The following is a 15,845-nucleotide window of genomic DNA, read 5'->3' as shown; positions in this document are numbered from 1 at the left end:
AAGGCTCTCTGATCTACGGGCTGTTCCCAGGGATACACGCAAAGGCAGATATCAACTCAGTGAAAGACGCTCTTTGGTCTGCCCGAAACTCGTCGGTCTTCCAGCTCAGTGAGATGTCCATAAGGGAATGCTGCCGACCGGCACAGGCCAGGCTGTAGGAATACGTGCTGAGGGATGCGCTGAAGCTCGCTGCAGCCAATGCAAAGCCTCTGAGGGGAACGACCAGATTCTAGGGTCCTTCAGTGACTGGACATTGAGCGGCTGAGTTGGTGGGGAAGCCCCTCAAACAACAAAAGGGTGTATCATCCCAGAGGGCCACATGAGTGGCGATGGTGCTATGTAAATAAATGCGTTAACACTACTGAATGTATTGACCAAATGGCACTGAGAATGGAAAGAGTTTTGCACTGTTTATTCTTTTTGTATATAGGTGCTGAGGTTGAGAGGGTTGAGAGCTTCAAGTTCCTAGGAGTGAACATCACCAATGGCCTGTCCTGGTCAAATCACGTAGATGCCACCGCCAAGAAAGCTCATCAGCGCCTCTACTTCCTCAGGAGGCTAAAGAAATTCGGTATGTCCCCTTCGTCACTCACCAACGTTTATTGATGCACCATAGAAAGCATCCTATCCAGATGCATCACGGCTTGGTATGGCAACTGCTCTACCCAGGACCTCAAGAAACTACAGAGAGTTGTGGACACAGCCCAGCGTGTCAGGGAAACCAGCCTCCCCTCCATGGACTATACCTCTCGCCGTCTTGGTGAAGCAGCCAGCATAATCAAAGACCCCACCCACCCGGGTCATTCTTTCCTCTCTCCTCTCCCATCAGGCAGAAGATACAGGAGCCTGAGGGCACATACCACCAGTGTCAAGGACAACTTCTATCCCACCGTGATAAGACTATCGAACGGTTCCCTCATACAATGAGATAGACTCTTGACCTCACAATCTAACTTGTTGTGACCTTGCACCTTATTGTCTACCTGCACTGCACTTCTCTATAGCTGTGACACTTTATTCTGTACTGTTATTGTTTTTACCTGTACTACATCAATGCACTCTGTACTAACTCAATGTAACTGCACTGTGTAATGAATTGACCTGTACGATCGGTATACAAGACAAGTTTTTCACTGTACTTCGGTGTAAGTGACTATAATAAACCAAAACCAATACCAAATCCAGCCTAGAATGTATATGTTCTCTGTATATATTTTATTACTGGAGGCCTAGACTGGGGAAACGGGTAGGATCTCTGATCACCCCCAGCAGAAAGCAGAGCTGATTGCAGAAAGATTGGAGGAGAGTTGAGAAAAAAATGATTTCATGAATGATGTGGTCTGGGACTCCCAGCCTGAAAGGCTACAAAAGTAGAGAGCCTCACCACATTTAAAAACTGTAATTGAAAACTGGAACCTGCAGGGCCACAGATCGAGAGGCAAGAGGGGAGATTAACTTAAAGCCCATTTTATGAAGGTACACATTGAGTCGAGCGTTCCATCTCTGCTCCGTAACCGTTTATGATTCTGTGCTTCTGTTGCCTGATGCACCGATTCCCTCAAAGAATTTGGGCACGTTGACCCCTTGCATCCGTGGCCTCCCCTGAATGAGTTGCCATCATTTTCTCTACATAGTCTAATGATTTTATCGGTGTTCAGGTTAATGGTGTGCCACGAATGCTTGAAGCAGTTGATGTGATGTAGAAACATTTGCAACTGAGAAAAAAAGTTTACAAGCTGATCTTACTTCAACTAATCTCCCTGCACAGCAGAGGGAATTCATTAGTTATCCCTGCTGTTTTAAAGGCCGTTGTTCCGTGGAACCATTTCTGGTGTCAGTTCAGTGAGCAACAGAGGCAAGCACTTTGCCCTGATAATAAATCTCTGGCTGTTTCCTTCCAAACTCTGACCTGGCAGCTCATTTTGAGAAGTGGTAATGCAGATTCAAAGTGTGTCAATCAATCAATCAACCAATTGTCAAGCACATCCTGCCAGGCAGCACATCTTTCAAATAAACTGCACCTTGAATATTTCTCTCCTAATAGGCAAATTAACTTGAACTGCCAAGGTGCATCAACCGTGAACAATTCTCTCACTTGGGGACAATGTGTAGGGACAGGGCAGTAGTCAAGACCCTGCTTGTCCCAGGTTTAAATCTGCACAGATACTAGTGCCTCTCAAGAGTTGAGCGTGAGCAGGCTGTGGGGTTTCTCTGTCCAATCCAGAGAGGGGGCCGAGGCCAGCTTCCAGCCCTGGATCTGTTCAATCACTTGTTGCCAGTGATTGAACAGGCCTGTGACCAGGTGACTTCTCATCAAGTTGTTGGTGCCTCCCCAGGGCTGGGTCACGTTGGAGGTGAGTGGAGGCCATCTGTTTCTGGCTGTGTGACACTGACCAGAGAACAATTGATGTCGAAATGCAAAGCTTTTCATTCCCAGCAATAACATGCCTTATTTAACACTCATTGTGTGAATGGACATGACGAGGAATATAATTAAGAATAAATTTGTTAAGGTAGACCAACAGACCATCCAAGTGCTGGCATTTCTTGTGTTGGTAAATGTCTAGTATGCCTATTCCTGGTCTTAATGTGATCTTAAAAATGCCAAAAGAGAAAGGAATCCCATGTGATGAAAATAGAATTTCACTTCTTTCCCTCCAATTATTTTTTCCTGTTTTTACCAGGTTATTTTCCTTCCTTGTGACTTAATTCATGCTTCCTAGTGCCTCTTCAAAGTCAAGTTCAAGTTTATTGGCATATACACATACGTGTGTACACAGCGGCAATGAAAAACTTACTTGTAGCAGCATCACAGGCACATAGCATCAGATACACAACATTCACAAGAAAAACATTAATTTGGCATAAATTGTACAAAATTATACAAGAAAGTACATGGTCTTTTCCAAAGAAGAATACGGTCCTTAAACATGCTGTTCTCAACCAACTGGCTTACTTTCCACTCCAGCCCTTGGTAGGTACTGCCATCAACCCGATCTGCTCCTCTGTGGGACAGTTTTGTAGGAAAGTTATCGCCAGTTTCTCAGCCAAATATTTAGCTTTCCATCAACATGTCACTAAAAAAAGGCTGCAAGTGGCAATAACTCTATAGCCTGTCACAGTGGAGATAGTTGGGTGACTCCACTGGTGACCAAGCTGATGTAAGTGACTGAGATTTTTGTCTTGCATCTAATTTATATGTAGGTCTCCTCTACTCAATGCTGAAATTAGCCTGCTTTTACTGGAAGAAGTCGCTGTAGTTTGCTCCCCCTGCTCTGTAAATGGAATGTTTATTGAGTATATCGACATGCTGTGCAAGAGACTTTGCTTAAGTTGTATGTCCTGAGCCACTTCTGGTTTGTTGGGTCTCAGCAATAAATGCTCTGCGTTATCTCACCACGGTCACTCCTTCAGAACACAGGCACAAATATCTGTTGTCAAGTCTCTACATTTACCAAGCTCCAACTCCGATGAGTAAACCTTACCCCACTGAGCCAACTGCCTGGAGGCTCCTCATTTCATGCAGAGCAGAAAGCTGCTGTTAAATTTGGGCCAGAATAAATCTCACACGATGTGAAAAGCAGACTGCCCAAATGCCTGATGCAAGGGTTATTTTGCTTGCTGCCATTTCTCCTTCAGCTATCGCAATGGGAAAACAGCTTGTTGATTACAATTAAATGAGCCCAACTACAGCCTTTTATCATGTCACTCAGGCATACTAAAGGCTTCAGGACCACTCTGCGCGCTGCAAACTCTGGAAAGCTTGCAAAACAAACAAACAGGCTAGAAATCAATTCTCATCATTCACTGAACGCAGCTGCCAATCTTACTCAGAACTGGGGAAAGATTTCTGGGCTTTCAAAGAGGACCGAAAGAATATCTGTTTGCCTTTAGCCAATCAATGAGGATGACTGAAATCTGGTTTTCCTTCTGTGAGGCTAAATCTAAGAGCTGTAGATTTTTGGTCCCCCAGAGGTGGGTTGCCAGTCAGCATGTTGTCTTGCTTTGAGTCTTCTTCAGCCTTTGAGAGATTTTGCTCTGTTTACTTGTGGAAACTCCTTTACACAACACCACTGAGTATATTTGAGGAGAAGCAGAAAGAGACTTGTGGTCACAAAAGGATTCAGCAGGAGCTTGAATTGGAGAACTAGAGGGCATAGGTTTGGGTAAGAGGTTTAGAGGGGATCAGAGGAAGAACATTTTCACCCAGAGCACGGTTAGAATCAGAAGCGTACTGCCCAAGAGGATGGTGCATGCAGACACTCTCACAACATTTAAGTAGCATCTAGATGAGCATTGAATTGTTGAGATGTAGAAGGCCGTGGACCATAATGCTGGTAAATGCAATTACCATCGATCAGTGTTTGATAGTTAATGTGGACGAGGTGGGCTGAAAGATCTGTTTCTGAGCCGTATGATTATATTTCCTTATTTCCTTGCATGGAAGAGCAGCTCGTGAATTGGAAACTGCTTCCATCGGATGATGTTTGCAGAACAGGTCAGACCGTGAGAGTGGAATCACAAGGAATTGCAAATGCTTGAACCTTTATACTGACTATCTTCTCTCTCCACTTGCAGTCTTGATGGAAGGCCATGACTTCAAATGTTGACTATCCCTTTGCCTCCTCAGGTGCTGCTTGACCCACTGATTTCCTCCAGCAGTTTGTCTTTTGTGTGAGAGTGGGAGAGAGGAAGGATGGAATGATTCCTCTTTGCTGAGGTATCTGTACGTACTGAGGGGACATTTCCATTGGCTGGAGACGGGAGAGCTGTCAGACCCATAGAGTGAAGCCCCATAGAAATCTGTTGAAGAAGAGCAGGGGAGCTCTCCCTATTGCCCTGGCTAATATTTATTCCACAATCAACATCACTAAAACAGATTGTCTGGTCATTGTAACCTTACTGTCGGAACCTCCTGTACTTAAATAAGCTTCCATGAGTCCTACTTTAAAACAGTGACTGCACTTCATTGTTAGAAAGGCTATGGGACATCCTGAAGCTGTGCAAGGTGCTAGAGGAATAATTGTTCCTTCATTTTCTTTCTAACCATTCCCATTTCCAACTCTCCTGGAACAGAAAATCTTAACAACCAGGGGAAGTAGCAGGAAGGTTTAGACCAAACAGCAACAATGACCTCCTTTTCATCACCAGCAACACCAAACCACATAGGAGATCCTAAGGCAGCTGGGCAAAAGCCTGTTCCAGAAAGGTTTCAAGGGACAGAGAGGTGGAGGAATTTGGGAGGGGACTTCCAGAACATGGTTCCCAGGCAGCTGAGGTAAGGCTGCCACTGGTGGGGTGATTAACATCAGCAATGCTCCAGAGCCAGGATTGGATGGGCATGGAGCCATAGAGTCATACAGCACGGAAACAGGCCCTTCAGCCCACCAGCTCCATGCTCACCATCATGTACCCATCTGCACTATTTCCATCTACCACCACTTTGCATTTCAAGAGCTCGTCTGGATACTTATTAGATGCTGTGAGGGTCTTTGCCCCACCATCCCTCTGGGCCACATGCACCAGAGTCCAACCACCCTCTGGAAGGAAACATTCTTCTTCAGATCCCCTGTAAACCTCCTGCCCCTTAAACTTGTGCCCTCCAGTTTTAGTCACCTCTGCTATGGGGGGGGGGGGGGAGTTAAGATTTTTAACCATCTACCCTATCTATGCCCCAATCCAGGGCCTGGAGATTTCCAGTCATTCACACGATGTGGACACCACCCTAATGCCAGCATTTATTGTCCATCCCTGATTGCCTGTGATCTGAGAGGCCAGTTAAGAGTTAACTATAGTGGTGAATCTGGAGTCGTGTGTGGGCCAGACTGGGTCAGGATAGCAGACTTCCTTTGTTGAAAGGTATCAGTGACCCAGGTGGGTTTTTATAACAATGACTACTGTTACAGAGGGTAGGGTTTGGTTCAAATTCCACAGTAATTCCACATTAATCTGTTGAATTCCTGTTCCCCATTTTCCATTGTGGAAAGACTTCTGTCTCTTGATCAACAGGCCAGGACTCAAGCTGTGAATAACTTCTCTTAAATCCGTAGTCCTGAGGACTGCAGGGCTGGAGGATACTGACAGAGGTTGGGCATGGCAATAGATGGATTTGATGAAGTTTAAAGTTGGAATTGGAATTTGTTGTACTAAGGTACAGTGAGAAACTTGTCTTGCATACCGATCGTAGAGATCAATTCATTACACAGTGGATTGGGGTAGTACAGGGCAAAACAATAACAGAATGCAGAATAAAGTGTCACAGCTACAGGGAAGTGCAGTGCAGGTAGACAGTAAGGTGCAAGTTCATAACGAGGTAGATTGTGAGGTCAAGAGTTCATCTTATTGTACTAGGTAACTGTTCAGTAGTCTTGTATCAGCAGGATAGAAGCTGTCCTTGAGCCTGGTGGTACGTGCTTTCAGGCTTTTGTATCTTCTGCTTGGTGGGAGAGGGGAGAAAAGAGAATGTCCCAGGTGGGTGGGGTCTTTGATTATGTTGGCTGCTTTACCAAGGCAGCGAGAAGTGTAGACAGTGTCCATGGAGGGGAGGCTGGTTTCTGTGATGTGCTGAGCTGTGTCCACAACTCTCTGCAGTTTCTTGTGGTCACAGGCAGACCAGTTGCCATACCAAGCCATGATGCATCCAGATAGGATGCTTTCTGTGCTGCATTGATAAAAGTTGGTGAGTGTCAAAGGGAACATACCAAATTTCTTTAGCCTCCTGAGGAAGCAGAGACACTGGTGAGCTTTCTTAGCAGTGGCAACTACGCAGTTGGACCAGGACAGGCTGTTGGTGACGTTCACTCCTAGGAACTTGAAGCTCTTAACCCTCTTGACCATTGATGTAGATAGGAGCATGTGAACCACTCCCCTTCCTGAAGTCAAAGACCAGCTTTTTTGTTTTACTGACATTGAGGGAAAGGTCGTTGTCATGACACCATGTCACTAAGCTCTCTATCTCCTTCCTGTACTCCGACTCATTGATACGGCTCGCTACAATGGTATTATCTGTAAATTTGTAGGTGGAGTTCGAGCAGAATCTGGTCATGCAGTCGTGAGTGTATAGGGAGTAGAGTAGGGTGAGATGCTGGTGAATGGGAGCCAATATTTGCCAGTGAGCTGACAGATGATGGGAGGCAGAACCTGGAGCCAGTAAGACTGTGTCCATGAGGGAGATAAGGAAGAGTGTCTCACATCACTACTGTGGCAGTGAAGTTAAAGCTACTGGGTGGAAGCTGATTGCATGGTAATGTGACCAGTGGATCTGCTGAGGTGGGACAGTGCTGGTAATTATGCTAACCTGTTTTGAGCTTTAATCCACAGAATTGCCCAAAGGTGGGCAGTTGCAGGAAGGAAAACCCAGGCTTAATTCTTCAGCCTTACAAGCCACGATGTGATAATTTCCATTCTGAAGTTGACCTGAGAGGTGGTCAAATTTCAACTTCTGCCAGCGCTGCAGTTCTTCTTGTCTGGTTCTTTGATTGAAATCATGAAAGGCTCATAAAACAAAAACCACTTACTTCACTTGCTTTGATTACTGTGGAATTTCTGCTCCAAGGCTCTGTCCCCTGCTCCTCAGCAGAGATCACAGTTTAATCTCAAGGCAAATCTTCATCTTCATTCACTCAATACACATCAGCCTCAATGATGCAGAAAATCTATTGGCTGCCATATCAATCAGAGCTGACTAAATCACGGCAAAATGTCTCTGTGTTTGTACCTCTTACAAGTATACACCTGTGCATGTAAATAAGTCTGTATTTGTCCTTGACTTGGTGTGTGTGTGTGTGTGTGTGTGTGTGTGTGTTCACACATGCAAATGTATATGTGCATGCGTATAATGTATGTGTAAATGATGTATCTTTTAGGGAATGTAATTAGCATGCAAGGAGAGGTGTGTACATGCATGGGGATGTGTGTGGATCATGTGTGTGCACAAGATGCGTGTTTTATGTGTGCACATATGTTTGTACATGTGCATGTGTGTGAATTTCAGAGGCAGAACACGGTGCTGCTGCCATACAGTGTGAACGGCACGACTGAAGGGATTCCAGTGAAGCCGCCCCCATTGTGGCTCTGGGACCTCTCTGACTGCTGAACCAGCTGTCATTGTCCGCCAGCGAACCAGCGCCATTGTGTACACCAACAGATGGAGCCAAGACTCTGGGAGCTGAACTTTACCCCAGACCACTGGCCAGGGATTTATGTTTCTGCCTGCCTTTGTGGGACCCTGGTTGTGTGGTTTTGTCTGTGTGTTGTACACATGTTCTCACCCTGGCTCCGTACTTGAGTCAAGCTGAGCAGCAGACTATGTACCTTAAACATCGACAGTGCATCTTCCACCTTTCTAACACGATCCGGCCTCTGTTCATCTGCGGATCTCTCATCCGTTACATAGAGCGTAGAACACTACAGCACAGTACACAGGCCCTTCGGCCCACAATGTTGTGCCGACATGTTATCCTGCTCTAAGATCTATCTAACGCTTCCCTCCTACATAGCTCTTCATTTTTCTATCATTCATGTGTCTATCTAAGATTCTCTTAAACGTCCCTAATGTATCTGCCCCCACAACCTCTGCAGGCAATGTGTTCCACACATCCACCACTCTCTGCGTAAAAAACTTACCCCTGACATCCCCCCCATACATTTCTCCAATCACCTTAAAATTATGTTCCCTCGTGTTAGCCATTGTCACCCTGGGAAAAAGCCTCTGACTGTCCACTCAATCTATGCCTCTTATCATCTTGTACATCTCTATCAAGTCCCCTCTGGAACTGAGCCCTCCAAACCCTGTTGTTCTCTCCAAACTCTGCTGCCCACTTTCTAACTCACACTAGTTCCCGTTTGCCTTCACCTTGTGCTCATTGACTTACATTGGCCTGTAATTAAGCAATGATTCAACTTTAAAATTCTCATCTTTGTTTGGTAATCCCTTCCAGTTGCCGTTTACTTCCAATTACTTCCTTAACCATCCCTACGTTTAATTGCATTAAAATTGGTGCCTGTGCCTTTAAGTAAAGCCCTCGATCAGGGTTCAGTGGCGTTGTGGTGAAATTGCTGACCTTGTATCTTTTGACTTGTCAACATGCGCAGTGCCAAGTGACCTGGCTTCATTCTGACTCTGGTGAATGGTAGAATCTGGGGGGAGTTGGTGGGAATGTGAGGAGAATAAAATGGGTTAGGGTAGGATTAGTGTACAAAATAGTGGCTGCTTGTTGGTTGATGTTCACTCAGTGGGCGGAAGGGCCGGTTTCTGTGCTGCATCTCTGTATGACGCGAGTTCAAATCCCACTCTAGCAGCTGAGGAATTTAAATCGAATTAATTAAATAAAATGAACAGTATATTTAATGCATGGTTGGTAAAGCCTTTTTGGGTCACTAATGTTCTTCAGGAAAGGAAATCTGCCATCCTTACTTGGTCTGCTGAGATACTGCATAACCTGATTGATTCTTAACTGCCTCCTGAGTTTAGGGGGCAAGTATATTTAGATAATAAACGCTGGCCTTGTCAGAGATATTCACGTTCCATAAATAAAATGATTCAGATTCCATGCTGGTGCACCAGGTAATGCTGCTGCCTCACAGCTCCAGTGACCTTCAGAAGGATAAGTGGAGGGGGGAGGGCGTGGTGGGTGGATCTCATCGAAACCCACGGGATATTGAAAGGCCTGAATAGAGTGGGCGTGGGGAGGGTGGTTCCAGTTGTGGGAGGGTCTCAGACAAGAGGACATAGCCTCAGAATAAAGGGACGTCCCTCTAAAACTGAGATGAGGAGGTATTTCTTCAGCCAGAGGTGGGGGTGAATCTGTGGAATTCGTTGCCACAGAGGGCTGTGGAGGCCAAGTCATTTTACTTAAGGCAGAGATTGATCGGTTCTGAGATTGGTAAAGGGGTTAAGTGTGACGGAGAAGGTGGGAGAATGGGGTTGAGAAAAAAGAATCACCATGATTGAATGGTGGAACAGACTCGATGGGCTGAATGGCCTAATTCTGCTCCTATATCTTATGGGTTTGATCCTGACCTCTCGTCCTGCCTATGTGAAGTTTGTATGTTCTCCCTGCACTGGTTTCCTCTGGGTGCTGGGAGGTTAAGTGACTGCTGTAACTTGCCCCTGGTGTAGGTGGGAGGGGAGCGATGGGTAGGTGACAGAGAATGGTCACAAGGGAAGTGGGAAATGGTACTGATTGGATTGCTCTGAGAGTTGGCATAGACCAAATGGGCTGAATGGCCTCCTTCTACATCACGGGAAAATATGAGAAATATCATCATGGAACCTAGTTTGAGCCATAGAATCATACAGCAGGGAAACAGGCCCTTCGGCCCATTGAGTCCATGCCGACCATCAACTATCCATTTACGTTAAACCTACACTAACCTCATTTTTATTCTCCCTCCAGCTTCTAATGTTCATCTGCACTCTAGAGACAATTTTCAGTGGCCAATTAACCTACCGACCTGCATTTCTTTAGGACGTGGGAGGAATCCAGAGCACCCAGAGGAAACCCACACGGTGACAGGGAGGACATGCAAACACAACACAGACAGAACCCAAGGTCAGGTTTGAACCTGCGCCTCTAGTGCTGTGGGGTTGTGCTTCTACCAGCTGTACCACTGTTCTGCCCCAAGTAAGCTTCCGTCATCTGTCCGAATGTTGCCTCATGATGCTCCTCAGGATGCATTCGCTTCATTAAAGACACCACTGAAATACAGTTAGCTGATGTCTGTGTGATTTTGTCAGGGTCTCCTGTCTTTCTCTGCTCAGTGCTTGTAAATCTTTGCCTGTGTCCCTTTATCTACAAGCTCTATATCCGTGCACCTGGATGTTGGTGTCTGTTGCCACATCTGTCTCATTCTGTGTTAGCATAAGGATGATTTGTGAAATATTCATGTATTGATGATGAGGTATTAATGAGATGATGAAATATTAATGGGATGGTGATGTTAATTTGCAGTGAAGTGTGATATTAATGTGATCATCTGATATTAATGTGATGATGCTGTTTGCGATACTATCAGTGATTGTAATATAATGGTGATTTTGTGATATTAATGTGCTGATGCTCTGTGTGATATGATTGTGAGGATACGTTAATGGGATGCCATAATATTAATGGGAAGATGATGGCTGAGAGGATGCTGTGTGTGATATTAATACTGACGATAAATCAGAAAAATAAGGACTGGGGACTGTTTAAAAGACCAAGGAATTTATTAAGAGGGAAAAAATAGAGAATGAGAGTAAGCTTGCAGGGAACATAAAAGCTCATATGTACGTGAAGAGAAAAAGAGCAGTGAAGAGAAATGTAGGTTCCTTACAATGAGAAACGGGGGAATTTATAGTGAGGTGCACAGAGATGGCAGAGCAATTGAACAAATACTTTGGTTCTGTTTTCATCAGGGAAGACTAACTTCCCAGAAACATTAGGGAACCGAGTGTCTAGTGAGGTGGAGGAACTGAAGAAAATCAGTATTAGTAAGGAGATAGATGAGGCTGAAGGCTGATATATGCCCAGGGCCCGATAGTCTACATTCCAGCGTTCCAGGGGAAGTGGCCCAAGAAATATTAGATGCATCGGTGGACATTTTCCATTATTCTTTGCATTCTGGATCAGCTGCTACAGAGTGGAAGGAAGCTAATGTAGGAGAACAGGGAATTATAGAGCAGTTAGTCTGACACCACAGTGGGAAAGTGCTGGAGTCCTTCACTAAAGATGAAAAAATAGAGAATTTGGAAAATAGTCAAAGTCCAAGAGGGAAAGGGAAATCATGCTTAGCAAATTTAGTAGAATCTTTTGAGGATGTAACTTGCCAAGTGGATGATATATTTGCACTTTCAGAAGACTTGCTACAAAATTCCATATGAGAGCTTGATGTACAAAATTAAAGCACTTGGGATTGAGGGTAATGTACTGTCGTGTACAGAGAGCCGGCTGGTAGACAGGAAAGGCAGAGCAAGAAGAAATAGGTCCCTCTCTGTGTGGCAGGAGGCAACAAGTGGGGTATCGCAAAGTTCATTGCCTGGACCCCAACTATTCACAATATACATTAATGATTTAGATGAGGGAATCAAGTGTAAATCTCCACAAAGCTGTGTGGGAGTGGGAGCTGTGAGGAAGATGCAGAGAGGCTCCAGAGTGCTTTGGACAGATGGAGTGGGTGGGAAAATAAACTGTAGATACGGTATAATGTGGATAAATGTGCGGTCATCCACTTTGGTCACAAATCAGAAAGGCAGGTTATTATCTGATAGATTGGGAAAGGGGGAGGTGCAGCGAGACCTGGGTGTCCTTGAGCACCAGTCAATGAAAAGCGCGGCAGGAAGGCAAATGGTACAGCGGTCTTCACAGAAAGAAGAACTGAGTGCAGAAGCAAGGATGTCAAGCTGAAATTGTACAATTGATACCGCACACTGTGTGCAGTTTTGGTCCCTTACCCGAGGAAGGATATTCTTGCTGTGGAGGAAGTGCAGTGAAGGTTCGCCAGACTGATTCCTGGAATAGCAGGACTGGCTGGGATGACCGTGTTTATATTCACTGAAGACACAAGAGACTGCAGATACTGAAATCTGAAGATACATACAAAAAGCTGGAGAAACTCAGCGGGTCAGGCAGCATCTATGGAAGGAAATGGACAGTTGATGTTTCGAGTTGAGACTCTTCATCTGGACTGTCTCAACCTGAAACGTCGACTATCCGTTTCCCTCCATAGATGCTGCCTGACCTGCTGAGTTCCTCCAGTGCTTTGTGTGTTGCTTTATATTCACTGGAGTTTAGAAGAATGAAAGGGGACATTGAAACTTACAAAATCCTGATGGGACTGGACAGATGAGATGTAGGAAGGATGTTCCCAATGATGGGGAAGTCCAGAACCAGGGACCTCAGGTTCAGGACATGGGGTATGCCATTTAGGACTGAGACAAGGAGACATTCCTTCACTTTGATTGGTGGACTTGAGGAATTCTCTGTCACAGCAAGCAGCTGAGCCCAAACCATGAAACATATTCAAGAAGGAGTTATATCTGGATCTACAGATAATGAGGGAAAGCAGGAACAGGGACTGAATTTGGATGAACAGCCATGATCATATTGAATAGCAGCTCTCGAAGGGCTGACTGGCCTACTCCTGCTCCTGGTTTCTATTGGCCTGAATAGCAGCTCTCGAAGGGCTGACTGGCCTACTCCTGCTCCTGGTTTCTATTGGCTGGGTGACATTGATGTGCCGTGATATCATTCTCTGCTCCCCTCTCCTTCACTGCCACCAACATTTTCTGCCCTGGAAGAGGTGGTTGGGCTGTCGAGGTGTGAGAAGGAGCACATAGATTGCAAACCCAGCAGCTTAGGAGCTCCAGGAGGGACAAAGCTGGGCTTCTGCAAAGCACCAGAATGCATGAAATAGGAGCAGGAGAAGGTCATTCCATCCCTTGTACCTGCTCTGCCATTCAGTGAGATCTTGGCTCATTGTGTACCTCATCACCAACTCCCCTTATCTTTGGATTCCCTTAATATCAAACAAACTGTCCAAACTGGACTTCAATATACTCAGTTGTTGAACCTCCTCAGCCTCTTGGCTAGAGATTTCCAAAGATCTCTAGCTACACAGCTCCAGAGAAACCACAGTGCAAGCAGACAATAAGGTACAAGGCCATGACGAGGTAGATTGTGAGGTCAAGAGACCATCTTATCGTATAAGAGGTCTGTTCAATAGTTTTAGAACATCAGGATAATACACTCCCTCAATTGCAAGTATGTCCTTTTTTCAGTGGGGAGACTAGACGTACACAATAATCCAGATGTGGCCTCATCAGTGACCTACATAACAGGAACAAGATGTCTCTAATCCTTTTGCAATTAATTATCATTCCTCAGTGTGACTGGCGCAGAATGCAAGATGTCAATAACATCCATGTTGATGTAACAGACACTGTGTCTGTTTATATGCGCTTCTCACTTGCTCCCTGCCTCTAAAACACACACACTTAAAAAACAGCTGCATTTAAACACACAAACATTCATACATACACACACCCAAAAACAAAACTCGCACTTAAAAAACACAGTTGCATTTAAATAAAGACACACACACACACACACACACACACACACACACACACACACACACACACACACACACACACACACACACACACACACACACACACACACACAAAACTCCAGCAATTGTCATGGGCGACTTTAACTTCCACGTAGATTGGGCGAATCAAGTTGGTCGAGGCAGATCTTGAGGAGAACCTCATCGTGTGTGTGATACCTTTCTTGAACAGCATGTAAGTGAACCTACAAGGGAACATGCTATCTTAGATCTGGTCCTGTGCAACGAGACAGGTAAAATTAATGATCTTGTAGTTAGGGATCCTCTTGGAAAGAGTGATCACAGTATGATTGAATTTCTCATACAAATGGAGGGTGCAATAGTTCAATTTAAAACCAGCGTATTACGCCTAAACAAGGGAGACTACAATGCGATCAGGGAGGAGTTGGCTAGCGTAGACTGGAAACACAGATGATGTGGTGGGACAGTTGAGGAACGGTGAACGACCTTCAATGAGAATTTTCATGTTGCTAAACATTTTCGGACTCTCTTGGTGGCTTTAGATGAATAGGTTGCATCTTGGCACTGCTCCACTCACTTTCTAATTTTTATTCACCACCCTCTTAGTATCTATGCTAAAGTTTTAACAAGACCTTTGTAATACTTTTATCAGATTGGATTTTGATTTTTTAACTGCCGGAAATGAATACCAGAGCTAAAGCTGCAGTAAAAGCTGAACATTTTTTCCTCTTCCTATTAATGAGTCTCCTGTGCAGCAAGGTTAACCCTTTACATACTATATGCTCTAGTTTATTAAAATAGATAATATGATTAATTTTGTTTCATGGAATATGAATGGTTTAAATAATCCAATTAAGCAGAAGAAGATCTTTAAAGATTTTCATAGATTGAACGCTCAGATTATTTTTGCTCAAGAGACATATTAGGAGAGAGGATAATCAGTGCTTTTTTAGATTTTGGAGGGGTCAACAGTTTCATTCTAACTCACAAGCAAAGGTGAAAGGAGCCTCTATTTTTATAGACTCCTGGATTTCATTTGTTCATTATGAAACAATCTCAGACCCCAATGGTAGATTTTTATTAATTACTGGCTTACTTCATAACAAAAAATTTGTCATGGTTAATGTTTATGCACCTAATGTTGATCATCCCTAGTTCTTTAAACATTTATTTGCACCTTTTCCTAATTTAAACGAATATACGTTGATTATGGGTGGAGATTTCAATTGTTGTTTAAATCCTTCGATGGATAGGTCTGTGTCGAATCAAGTACTTCCAAACAAATTCGCTGTTTTTATTAATTCCTTTTTAGTTGATTCCGGAATTTTAGAAGTTTGGAGATTTCTATACCCACATGATAAAGAGTTTTCATTCTTTTCTTATGTTTATCACAACTACTCTAGAATTGATTACTGCTTTATCAATTCTCGATTAGCTCCATTATTGACTGTAAGTATGATGCAATTGCCGTTTCTGATCACACGCCATTGAAACTATCGATCAAATTAGTTGACGTAGCCTCTGGTGCCAGACAATGGTGATTCAATTCTTCTCTACTTCAGGATTTAAACTTTGTTAATTTTATTAAAGAACAGATTTCCTTTTCCTTCTCAACTAATTCTATGGAAGAAATTTCCAGTGGGATATTATGGGATACCTTTAAAGCTTATATCCGTGGTCAAATTATTTCATACTCTGCTGGATTGAAAAAACGATCTAATAATGAATTATGTATATTGGTTAATAAGATTAAAGAAATGGATAAAAAATACTCT

Source organism: Pristis pectinata, chromosome 1 (assembly GCF_009764475.1).
Source record: "Pristis pectinata isolate sPriPec2 chromosome 1, sPriPec2.1.pri, whole genome shotgun sequence".
Taxonomy (NCBI): Eukaryota; Metazoa; Chordata; class Chondrichthyes; order Rhinopristiformes; family Pristidae; genus Pristis; species Pristis pectinata.
The sequence above is the reverse complement of the archived record's forward strand: the minus strand, read 5'-3'. Positions refer to the sequence as shown.